Here is a 13792-nt window from a genome sequence, read left to right as displayed (position 1 = left end):
ACCCCCAGGCCAGCCAGGACCAAAGGACTCGAACGCAGTAACCCCAGCCAACTCCCGGTGTGGAGGACCCCCCTCAGGAAACACAAGAGTTAAGCAGCTAAAAACATAAAAAGACATGATACAAAGTTAATAGAAAATAAGTAAGATAAGATTATAAAGTAAATAAAGTAAAATAGAATAAATAAACAGGATAAGTAGAAAAATAGGGCGGGGCACTAATGCGTTAACGCACTGCTTCCTTAACGCCAACAAATATTTTCATCAGGCTTTAACGCCCCCCACGCCCCCCCCCCCCCCCCACACACACACACACACACACACACACATGGCGCTCCAGCTGACCATCAAAGAAGAACACACAGCAGCAGCACTTTCTGCGGTGAAACACGGTCCATTCCTCATTAGTTGCCATAATGAACTCAGCCGAATTATCAGAAAAATCACGAGGAAAACGCTGGTATGAGGTACAAACTGAAATAAGGAGCGCAAATATGATGTAAGTGAAAGTGAAACTTAAATCGCGTCTTTTACCGGCAGAACGCTTCGGCCCGCTGGGCAGTCTTCAGGCGCTGAAAACACGCAAAATAAAGTAAATTTCCCTTCAACACACCATCTGGCTTAATGAGGCACAATTCGGCGTGACTGAATTTATCCTGTCTTCTCTGTATTGGGGTGACAGATAGAATGAAGTTTGAGGAAGTGTGCACTGATAACAAACTTTGTTTTTCATCTGCTCTGCTCTTGCTGGTGTGTGTGTGTGTGTGTGTGTGTGTGTGTGTGTGTGGTGTGTGTGTGTGTGTGTGTGTGTGTGTGTGTGTGGGGGGGGTCGGGGGTGGCAATCTTGGTAAAGACTTAGTATTTTAAGCTATTCAATATATTTGATGAATTGTAAAATTTTTATGGTAAAAATATACTTCTTGCAAATTCTGGCAAAAAAAAAAAAAATGTTCCTGTCCCCAGCTGGGGGCAGGATGATCATTACAGCGTACTTTTGAATTCATTTATTGTATTTTGTGCATAATGCGATTAATCGCGATTAATCGCAGTAAAATTATGTGATTAATCGCAATTAAAAAATTTAATCGTTGCCCAGCACTAATTAAAAATAAAAATGACAAAATAAAAACGATGGAGATAAGAACTATAAAAGGTCAATTAAAGCCAGATTAAAAAGGTGTGTAATAAACTGCTAGGCATAAGGCAGGTCCCTCTTAATACTATTAAAACTGCATGGGAGCAAGATCTGAATCTAACCTTATCTGAAGATCTGTGGGACACCATCGTTAACTCAACTTCTCTCTGTGCCAGACACTGCTTGTTGCAATGTAAAGTTGTTCATAGGGCCCATACATCCAAATCAAATTTGTCTCACTACTACCCCGATGTGGATCCCTGCTGTGACAAATGTAAACAAGAGGAGGCTTCACTTATTCATATGTATTGGAGTTGTCCTAACTTGGAGAAATACTGGGGGGGAAGTCTTTCAAATTGGCTTGGACTTGAAACCCAACCCTCTGATCGCTCTTTTTGGCACCTCGGACGACATTGCTGTGTTCCTGACCCCTGCTAAATGCCGAACCCTGTCTTTTGCTTCTCTCTTGGCCAGACGTGCAATGTTGATGAGGTGGAGAGACGATGCCCATGCTCAGTGATTGACAGATGTTATGTCTTGTTTAAACCTTGAAAAAATACATTACTCAATTTGTAACTCCAAAGAAAAGTTTCAAAAAGTGTGGGGACCCTTTCTGAATACTTCCATAACTTTCAAACTAGCTAGAGAAAGGATCCCTCTCCTACAATTTCTTCTTGGTTCCTGTATCTGCAATATCAACTACACCTATCAGTCTTCGTCTCGATGCCTCCTTTTGACCAGTGTGTGGGTTCATTATTTGTACATATTTTATCTGTTTACTCTATTTTTTTACTCCATCACTTTACTTGTGTTTACCTTCTTCAATTGAAACATGACATCTGGCTGTTACCTGTATCTTCCAGGAATTAAGTACAGTTTGTCGACTATTTTATGTGGAAGTCTGACTTGGAAATGATAGGTGGGTTTGGGGGGGAGGGGGTTAGATAAGGGTTGTGTTTGTTTTGTTTTGTTTTGTTTTGTGTCTGTTTGTTTGTTTTGTGGTTTTACTCTCGTTTTGCTGTTTATGGACAGGAGTTTCTCTTTGGTCTTGAGTAGATTCTGTGCTTTGCAGATCCCCTGTCACTACTTTATATCCCATACTACGTATTTATGAAAAAATTCAATACATTTTAATTTTACAAAAAAAAAAAAAAAAAAGATGCTATCGATATCGCTCTGTTAATGGAAACTCATTTGGATGACAAAGAGCATTTGAAGCTGCAACAAGGGTTATTTGGACAAGTTTTTTTCTCATCATTTACCAAAAGAAGCAGAGGAATTGCATTGCTGATTAAGAAAAATCTCCCATTTAAGAGATTTTGCAGGGCCAGAATATTGTTTCAATGAATGTATACTTCCCGCCAGCCCACCCAGCTACTTTTCTTACTAAACTGTTTTTGCATTTGGCCCCACCTACATTTAATTCCACTGTAATTATTGGAGGGGATTTCAATTTAATTTTAAACCCATCTGCCGGAGGCGCGGCGGAGCCGGAGTCGGTCTCCCATAATGTCAAAGCACCAACAGGAAACCAAAAGAATGCAACATCCATTTTATCAAAACAAATTACGGCAAAATTAACTTTTTTTTTTATTCCGAGGCATATTATTTGTATAAATATCTATGTGATCCAGGATCTAGGATGTGGCCTTTTAGATTGTTTGATTTTTAGATTTTTTTTTAATGTGTGCTGTGACTTTGCTGTGTTTTTATTTAGTATTTATTTTGCAGTGCATTTTATTCATTTGTGTTTTGAATGACTGGCCACTTCACCTGCCACATCTCCACAATCCCTCCAATCACTGAGTGTCCTGCACAATCAGCGCACCTGTGTGCGCTGATTAGAAGGATAAAAGGGGGAGACGCCAGCGAGGTGTGTCCCAGAGACTTTGCAGCAGGTGGGAGCTCCAAGGGAGGACGGCACGCACACAGCGGATTAGGACCACTCTGGGACCACCAGTGCTCCAACACAACGAACACGCAGACGCAAGGGAAACCCTGCCTGGCCCGTGAGTACTTTGAAGGCTCAGTAGCACTGGTCAGATGAGCTGCGCTGAGAGCGTGGGAGTGTTGGATCAAGTCACCTCCGCAGCTCTGTTCCAGGTAGGGTTCCAGCGTACAGCCCCAGCCCGGAGGGAGCGAGGCGAGTGGATGGGTGTGTGACGTCATACCCCCATGCATCGGAGCAGTGGAAGATGCTGCCTTTGGGGGGAGACCTGGCACGCGTGAGGGATCCCCGGACCAGACCCCAGGAGCAGTACAGAAGACCTTGGAGCTTGGAGACCGGAATTTGTTTTTTAAAATTTTTTTTACATGGCCCCATTTGTTTTATTGAGCTTTTAACGGACTGAATTTTATTTGTGGACTGAACTGGTTTTAATATAACTTATTACCGTGACTTCCTGTGTTGTGTTCTTCTTGGAAAGTGTGCTCACACCCGGTCAGATCCCTTTCGTTGACAGCAAACTTCAATCAGGTCAACTTTCCCATTATTCAACCCTTCCATAGCCCCATTTCACATCTATATAGATTACTATTGAAGCTGTCACACATGTTTTTACATGTAAATAAAAGCGTAAATATATGCTTTTATGGATGAGTATTTTATTTTGAAACCTGAACACGCTCTGGCGTTGAAAACAAAGGAGTAGCGGAAGTTTTTAAACTCGAGAGCAAGCATGGTTGACAAAGAGAAACTGATCCTGGAGGTACAAGAGCACAAAATACTCTCTGACACCAGTCATCCTTGATATAAAGACACCAGCAGAAAGGAGAACACTTGGGCAACAATAGCTGAAGTTATTGGCATGAGTGGTAAGTAGGACTGGGTACCGTTTAACGGTACTTCAGTGGTACCGACACAAAAACTTCGGTACATACTGGTACCGAATAAGAGACGTGTGTACGGGTGTCGGTTTCGGTTCTTAAAGTGGCTGCGCGGTCAATAAACATGCGCGGAAACGATCGTTCAGTTCTTCTTTTACTGGAAAAAAAAGGGTGCATTGCATCATTGAACATATTAACACATCTTGCTGGCTCACACTGGCTGTGTTCGAAACCGCATACTTACCTACTACTCATACTAACTTATTGAGTATGCAGTGCGTTTACACTGGCAGTATGCGATTTTGAGTAGGCGAGAAGTTCCCGGATGCATACTGCATTCGCCAGAAATGTTGAGTAGACATCGTGAGTTCACTACTCATACAGAAATTACCCAAGATGCAACGCGACGGACATTTGAATAAACTTTATTCAGTTCACAATGACAGTTTCTTCATGATGTACATTTAGCAAGCTGAGTGTGGTTCTAGATATTTTTCCCTCCAATTTTTCGTGCTAGTAGGTATGTTATGTTACGAGATTTCTGATTGGATTGACATTGATTCAAAATAGTTAAAAAAACCCCCACTTACGTCTGACAACAAGTCCATGTTGAAAGCGACCATGATGTACCGAAGACGGCGAGCCGATCTTTGTTGAAGAGCCGAAAATACTCTCCGTCGGTAAAGCATCATAATTGGCATAATAAGTGGTCCGTTAACGGGACACCGGTCCACACGGCGATGTTAAGCGATATATTGCTGAAAGATTGGCTTCTTGTTTTCAAAGTAAAAGCACAGATTTATCACTGAGGTGTTTTGCATGAGAAAGGGAAAGGGGTGGTTTATTTTGGTGAAAATAACCGGAAGCGCGTTGCTCACTGTGGCTGGCTTGAATTTCGCCGAATTCGTCCGAACAAATCATAAACGGCTGATATTCAGAAATAAACGACACACTCAGGCTCTAAACCACCACTTTGTCGTCATTTACAAAAAAATCTCGATAAAGTTATACATTTGAAGAGTTTAGAGCTAAAGTGAAATCAGCTTTAGCTGATCGATTTCTGCTCAGGGAGGAGTGCAATGCATTGTGGGTTATTATGTAGTATGCTGTAGTGTAAACGCTTTGCATACTGTTTGATGGACTGAGTAAGCGGGTGCAGGATGGATAGTATGAGTATGGAAGGATGTAGTAGGCAGTATGCGGTTTCGAACACAGCCACTCTTTTTCTAACATGCAGAGAGAGCCTGCGGCGCCCTTCTTCCTCTGCGGTGTCTGTGTAAAATAAGGTTGAACATGCAAACAGCACACTTAGTGGCATGCAGTGCAAATGCAGTCATGGCATCGTCTGTGCACCGTGAAGGCAGGTACCGAAAAAAGTACCGTTCAGGAACCGGTACCGTACGTGAGGTATTGAAAAAGTACTTGTACCCAAAAAATATCAAACGGTACCCAGTGGTAAGTAAATTGTAAAGATATAAAGTGCATTTCAATCATGTTTACATGGAGATTGTCATGGAAACATAATCGCACGCATGCGCTGAGCGCATGTCTGGTCAAAAGGCGGAGTGCTGTGACGCAGCCGTACCACATCAGGTGGGCGCACAAGTACGGCTGCGCAATGGCTGCGACCTGCGCAGCACAGCGGAGTGGAGCCGTTCCGCAGTATGTGGGCTCTCGGCGTTATAGCGTGTTGCAGGCAAACACCTCCTCCAGACAATCTCAGTGATGGAAGAAGAAAATGCCTGTCACTGCATTTTACATCTGCAAAAATGGCCACATTATAGCATTTTCATGAGCTTACCCACTGAGCAAAAAGACATTGAATTAATGTTTTAAGGTCATTGTTGGACGTTCCAGTAAGGTACCCACAAGGTACAGAATGTAACGCCAGATGACGTCTTTTTTTTACGTAATTTCGACGTTGGGTATCGACGTCACCAGGACCTTCAGACAAGGGCCATGAAAAGAGGGGAAAACATAATTTAAATTGACCAAATCTAATCACCAGGTTTGCGCTCCGAGTTTCAGGCATATTCTTTCAGCGACTTCAGCATTTCATTTCAGACTGGTGACACATTAGATTTGAACTCACGACTTACTGGTCAGCGATTCTCAGCCTTACCTGTTGAGCTGTTAGTTTAAAGGGACAGTAACCACTATTTTACGGACGAAAACTACTTCTCCTGAAACACAGTGCAACACACACAAAAAAAGTGGTGGTTTTAAAAATGTTTGTTTTGTGTTTCTCCAAAGTTCACAATTTGATGAAAATACGTACTAAATTTAACCGCTTGGGCGGCTCTTTTATTAGACATAATTCTATCTTTACAAGACAATGAAAACAAACAGACTCAAAGAAAAAGAAATACAAGGCGGGGTTAACATTCACAAACACTTTTTCAGTGGTAAATTATTATTTATACTGTTTACTATGCATAAAGTCCCACTGTAGATGGTGACATGCTTGCCAAGGTTATTTTTCCTATTACTTCATTTGAATCAATCACCTGCAGATGCTAACTCAAAATGCATAAAGACGGCATCCAACCTCCTGACAACAAAATTCACAGGTACAGGAAACTACGATCACAAGCCAATTCTTTTTAAACAGATTTTATTGCAAAAACTTCACAGTACTCAAAATACCGGACCAGTGAAGAATCTGCAGCTAACTCTTCCTCCCATCCGCTGTGCCAGCTGCTATGGTGCTGATTGCCCTCAAAAGGGACTGTGACCGGCCGGTCCAAGGTGGCTCCAGACTACCGTCGGTCCACAAAACAGGAATCAGGGTTCCCCGACAACCGCTGGAATAACGATTAAGGGAAAAACACTTAAAGGTGTACAATATTTTGATTTCTGGGTGGATCACCTAAATAATTGGTGGGTCTGTTTGTCAATCATTCTGACGAGCTGCTTTCGTAAGGCGGTTCTCCGTGCTTGCGCCCAATCAGCTTCTCCCTTTTGCACATTCAGAGCGTTTATGTAGCCGGTGAGCTTCTGAGCTCGTACTTACCGATGGCGAATCTGACATAATGAAACTGTAGCTGTTTCGGAAAAAAAAAGCTTTATTTATGAGCGAGGCGGATCGCAGAAACTGTACAGAGCCGTGCACGCCGGAGAAGAGGAGATCGCGCTCGTACACTTCCGCGTTTTCTGGGAGAAGCAGGAGAGCCGGGCGGATGGTCTGGCGCATGCGCATTGTTCAAAAAGTGAGTAACAGACGTGGGGCTTCGTCTTTTCGAGAAAATGTTGTATTCCACCTTTAATTAGCCCGACAGCAGCATCTCCAGCTCTGTACGCTTTTGCAGTAAAGCTATGCATCTGACACACCTCCACTTCCGGGTTCACTCAGTCAAGTTAATATACACTATCGCAGCCAATAAGTGAACACAGACACAGAACTTCCTGTCTGTCGCCCTTCAAAATAAAACAAAAAAACAAAAATCAAAGCCCATTTCATACATAATACGTCATTCATCATCTCGTTCCGATGGTAAACATTTTTAATCAAGGAACAAAATTTCCCCGACTTTCAAATGTTCAACCACATGTAGACGTCGACATTGGGTCCTAATTTAGACGTCCAGATCTTCAACGTCATCTAGACGTCGAAATTGGGTAATAATAAGACTTCCAAATACCTCACCTATTTTGGACGTCCAAAATAGATCTATAATTGGTCTTGGACGGGCGGACGCAATATGGACATGATCTGGACGTCCATACGACATCCAGTGTTTAAGGGGTATTATTTATTGGATTTACTTATAATGGCATATCATAGCATGAAACTGGTTTCAATCACATTTAGCAGACATGTTCCAGTTTTTTAATGGCTCTTCAGTCCAGAATGAATTTAAACATGGGGTTCCTCAGGGTTCGGTCCTGGGACCGATGCTCCACTCTCCTGTACTTTCTCCCTCTCTCTCCCTCCCTCTCTCTCCTTCCCTCCCTCACTCGACACCTGGATCCCCGAGGTTTGTGGTCTGAAGCCTTCGTACTCTGATCCACCTGCAGCAGGTGTACTAATGCTGAGCTGATTCAGAGAATCAAACTATCTAGCTTTTCCTTTTCTCTTCCTGTCTCCTCACTCTAACCAGAATAGCAGAAAGCTCCTCCTCTGAGCCTGGTTCTGCAGGGTTCTTCCTGTTCAAAAGGAGTTATTCCTTTCCTTTCCTCAGTCCCTTCTTGCTCATGGTGAACTGTTGGATTTCTTGGTAAAAGTGTCTGGCAGTCACTGTATTTGGTGCTATATACATAAAGCAAAGTTGAATTGATTCAGAGTTTAACATAGCCCTGCTAAAATGTAATGTAGGGATTTTACAACTGACTTTTGTACATACCAGCATTTTACAGTATTTAGAACTGTCCCTCTTTTGAGACATGTGTTTTTCCTCATAGGAATCAAGCTCAGGCTCAGCAGATCCGTGTCTCCCTGAAAGCTCAGGCGGTGGTACCAGTGATGAGCCAGACGTACCACCTTTGACAAGATCCGACAGTGTGCTTGTGAGTTTGCCCTCTGATCAGCTGAGCACCTAACATAGTTAAACAACCCCACTGAGAATACACCAGTGGAAATTTTTTACTTTGCATTTCTTTTTCCCTTGGAAGAGTCCCCCTCTGAGTAACCTCAAACACCCTCTGAGAAGCTTCAGGTGAAAAAGGTGAAAATTAAATATTCAGTGGGAATAGCATCTGTGACCCTGTGTCTATCATTGTTTCTCTTGGCTCTGCTAATTGTTGAAAACACAAGATTGGTTGTCATGTTAAATTGTGTAGGTTTAAGAGTGTATTATGATCAAGTTAAGATTTACTAATCTGGAGACTGCTTTTTCTTTTTTCGGCTTACCAAAGAATACCTCAAGCAGATCTCTGGGAAATCTGATTCTGAAACATCCATCAGCTGCGTTGAAAGCAGCGGTGATGAATACATCCCTGCTAAAGAGTCTGCAGATGAGTTCAGAGGCACCCAGTCCGTTCAAACTTCCACTGCCAAAAGATCTTAAGTTTGAGTTGAAAGACAGTGAGATGGATACCCTGGCAAATTTTCTGGGCCATGACATCCGGGTCCACCAGCAGTACTACCGACTTCCAGAAGGAACTATGGAGCTGGCCAAAGTCAGTAAAGTGCTGATTGCCTTAGAACAAGGCCGTCTGTCTGACTTTATAGGAAAGAGCCTGGATGAAATCCAGGTTGATCCCAATGGTACATCCAACTTCCTCTCAATGTTACATGATTTAATTTCACAGCAGATGTGTTGTTTCACAGATGTTTGTTTTTCTTCTTGTGTTCAGAGCAGGTATGTGAGGCTGTGGACAGTTACCTGTCAGAGACGGAGAGGGAAACATCTTTTTGCTCGTCAGGTGAGTTCCACATGAATTTCATTAAGATCAGCCATATGTCACTTTTCATTGTAGCTTTAGTGACTGAACTCAGAATCATTTAGATCTAGAGGATATATATGAACAGGAGTTCCCTTGTTTATACAAGCACCAGTAAACACATTTAGAATTGAACAAATAATAGCACTCTCACTGTGGTTTATACCAACGACTGCACAACAAACTAAACTTTAAGCATCAGGTTCATGAATTACCTGTCTTTACAGAAACTATGAAAAAAGTGCAGATATTTATTCTTGGTTCATCTTTGAGCAATCTTTTCACATTTTTTTCAAAGATGTGTTGTTTTCTCTGTCCACACAGTTCTTTCCTTTCTGTTCTTTCCTCTCTTCAGTCTCTCCTCTCTTTCCTCTCCTCACTCTCATTTCTTCTCTTGCTGTCTCCTCTTCTCCCTACTCTCTTCAATCTCTCCTCTGCTGTTTCTTCTTTCTGTCCTCATTGCTTCACTCTTTCTGACATCTCCGGCTTCTATGACGAAAGAAAAGACAAAACTGTTATATCATTCACAGTGAAGGTGTGTTGCCATATTGTATCACTACCTTGAATTGATATATTTGTTTTTTTGTTATTTTAGCAGGATCCTCAAGCTCCAAGAGCAGATGTCAACCAGAATCTGACAGTGATGACGACCTGACAGGTATTTCCAGTCGAGCTGAGCTCTACTTCACACGGCTAGAGCCTCAGATACATGGCAGAGCTGCAGACAGCTGATCTACTGCTTCTTGCTAATCTGAGACTGGACAATATATAATAATAAATAATAAAACCCCAAAGATGTCGGTCCACATCGGCGTGTCTAATATATGAAAATGTAGCAGTGTGCTCACTCACAACAACATGGTTATTTCAGCTGCTTTATTGATGTGTAGTTACTGTCTTACATCACTACATTTAGTGTCAGAGTGTTTTATAACCACAAAGACAAAGCGTAGGTTTGCTGACATAGTGCAGTTCAGAGTCCACGACATCCGAACGAAGGTCAATACACCCCGCCCGTCTGCTCTTGTGACCACAACAATGCACACCATGAACTTCAGGGGTGGAGCATGAAGGGAGGGGTGGAGCCTGTATTTGTTTTCATTTCAAATGTCAACACACTCGCTCCTTTTCTCCCAAATCACTAACTGCACCTTTGGTTTGCCGTTTTTTTCTTCTGGTATTCATGATTTTGTTTTGTGCACTGTGTATTTTTTGACAGAAGAACTGGAAAACTATGATGGGCCTATGAAGGTAAACTAAAGACTCAGTAGTGGCACTCAGCACATGCTCTGTTTGAGTAAACATCTAAAAGTTGGGTTACCATCGCTCTCATCACTGCAGAGCACTAAGCTAACAGCAGCTCAACATTTAAAAATAATGTGGTGCTTTAAAGGTTCGTCCATGCTTCACATGTACGCATTTCACCGTCCGCTTTGGAGCCTCTGCACACCACCGATGAGCACACGTTTTCTCCCATGCTACATTTTGGGCTCAGCTGTGCACGTTCCATGCAGGCGCACTAATCCACGCATCCTCGAGAAGCTTTTCTGGCTCTACAGACTGTTTATCTGCTCCTTTATTACAGAGGAAATTAAGCACATACATTGTGAGTACATAATCAAGTTTATTTAGCCTTTTTTTTTTCTATTTCTGAATCGCGGGGCGGCATCAGAGCAATTAGATACTTTCACTTCTGTCGGCAGACCTTCTCCTCCTTCCAGACAGAGTCTGCTGTCTCCGTCCAAGAGTTTTTCACTCTCTGGGTGTCTTTGAGTGGAGCCATCAGGCTGCAGCTCCGTCTACCCTCACTTTTACCTCATGTTTGTTTGCTGTGGTGCTCTGGCGCATGCGTATACCAGCGTGACCTGCACGCATCGCCGTCACAAAATCTGGCTGCTGCGTGGACGCCAACGGATAAGTCTGCACAGACCCTAGCGGACTGGAATTCATGACGATTTTTATGTCACATGGACAAACGTGCAACGCACACCCACGAGAACATGTGAAGCATGGACGGGCCTTAAGTTACAGATGTCGTTGTACACATGCTCTTCAGGGTTGGCATCCTGAGTGGTTTAAGTCCATCCCAGTAACCAAACAGCTGATTGGAATGAAGGGCTTGTCATTGGACTTTTTTCCAAGCTTGAGGAACATCAGCATGACACTCTGATGTGCGGATGTTGAGAAACATCCAAAACATGCACAGAAGCCCTGAAGGAACAGTTTGGCACCCCTGCTTTAAGTTTAAAGGGACCTAAGGCAACTTTACAAAATTTACCTCAGTGGTGCCGTGATAGGCGCTGTGGGTCACTGCAGCCACCAGCCAAGGCGGCACGGGAGAGTGCACAAACACTTTACAGACTGTCCGTCTTCACAGCACTGCACCAGGGATTCTAATGCTGTTTACTACATCGTGGTTTACTGCAAGACCACAGTGCATATTGTATATAAACAAGCCACCATGTCAAGTGACGAGGTGAGTAACAGACAACCAGTTAGACTAAACTATTTGTATCCCAGCAGTGTTTGAGTCCATGTCCACGGCGGCCATGTTCTTCCTGTTTAAGAGCTGTCGGCAGCGCGCATACAGTGTCAATTTATGTCACGTCCCCATGATTACGCAGGAAATTCGGACCCCGAACAGCAACAAATTATGTGGCACACAGCCTGTATAAGGCTATAAACAGATACGCGGATTGGCCTGTTATTTTAGGTTTTTAATGCTTCACGGCCCATTAGCATTGAATAAACTGGAAATGCATGTGTAGTTTTTCACAAATCTTGCCTTAAGTCCCTTTAAAGCCACTAGTATAATGTATTGCTGTGTGAGAAAAGCAAGATGGAGAATTTAATGTTTGTTGTTGGATCATTATTTTTAATGAAAAAATATTTTGAATTTTTATTTTAACAGGACCCTCTGGCTCTGGGAAGAGGCATCAACCTGAGTCTCACACTGATGACTATGAAGGAGGTATTTCCTCCCTTGAGCGTTGTTTTTCATTGGTTATTAAGATGTTTTCTCTTAGTACGAGCAGACAAACTCTTATGAACTGCACCGTTACAGTGACAATCAGGTATTTTAAGTCTTACTGCAGGTTGCCTTCATTCAAACAGCAAAGCAGTTATCACTTATTATCTTCTATTAATGTAGTAACTATTCCTTAAACAGGACACTCTGGCTCGAAGAAGAGGCGTCAACCTGAGTCTCACACTGACCCTCAAATCGGTATTTCATACACTTTTAAAAGCACTTAAATAGATACTTATTGGCTTTCTTTAAGTTTCTAAAGGTTTGTTGCCAGGTAGCTGACAGTTTTTAGGCTGATATTCACAAAAATCAACATAATTCCACTTTCGACAGGATCCTCAATGTATCCTGAGTCTTCCAATGACGGCTGTGAAACAGGTATTACACACTGATTACACCACGGTTACTCTTGGTTCTTAGTGCTTTTGAAATAACAGAATGGACAACTTGTGCATGTAGTAATATGATTTTCCGGAGGAGAATATTCAATTTTCTGTTACGTTTGAGAGATGTAATAATGAGGAACGTTTTTTTTGGTTTCATTAAAGAAAAAAATAAGAATATTTCATTAGTTGTGGTTAAAAACCCAGATTAAATATTTAAGAAGATTATAATTTTGTGTGCAGCCTATTTAGGGCGTATTGTTTGCCGCTGGTGTGGGGGAGCAGACCGGAAGCCCGACGCTCCGTGAGAGCGTCTGGAGAGCCTGTCAGACAGACCGGAAGTGTGCAAGCCCGCTACAGGCAGCGTGAGCGGGCTCGGTTGGTGTGACGGCCCTTTGGCCAGACTTCACTGTCCCTCCGCGGCGGCTGGGAAGCACTGACCGCAAGCGCGCACCGAGGCGGCGAGAGTCAGTTTGAGCCGACATGGACCCGATTCAGTGTTGGTTAAGGTAAGCGTGTGGCTAACACCACTACAACCGTAGCAGCCTCGTTAACAAGCGCAGAGCGGAGCTGATGGACGCGCTGCTGTCTGGTTGCCTTGAACTTCCCCTGCTGCGTAAGAGAGATCGCAAAGAAGAGGGATCCCCTTGCGCACCGTGACTCCAATCCGAACTGGAGGGAGGTTCTCCCAATCCACTGGTAGGATTACGCCATCCACACAACACTGGATCAGAGCTCCAACGCGCCAACGAATCTCGCAAACTCGCGTCAATTAACCCCGGAGTGAACGGTAAAAAAAAAGAAAAAACTCCGGAACTGAATTTAGTGAACTTGATGAATATTTCTTTTTTTGTTAAACCTTCATATTTTTTTTGTTATCTGAATATTGCTTCAGTGCTTCAATACAAGGAATTATCTGCACTGCATAGTGGCATGACTTTTATTATTATTATTTCCAATGAAATGTCTCTTTTGCCATAGCGTGTACATTGGGAAGGAAGTGACACTCACTTCCCTGTAGCGAGGCCGCTGGGAAAAGGG

Source organism: Salarias fasciatus, unplaced genomic scaffold, assembly GCF_902148845.1.
Source record: "Salarias fasciatus unplaced genomic scaffold, fSalaFa1.1, whole genome shotgun sequence".
Lineage (NCBI taxonomy): Eukaryota > Metazoa > Chordata > Actinopteri > Blenniiformes > Blenniidae > Salarias > Salarias fasciatus.
This window is presented reverse-complemented; position numbering follows the sequence as displayed.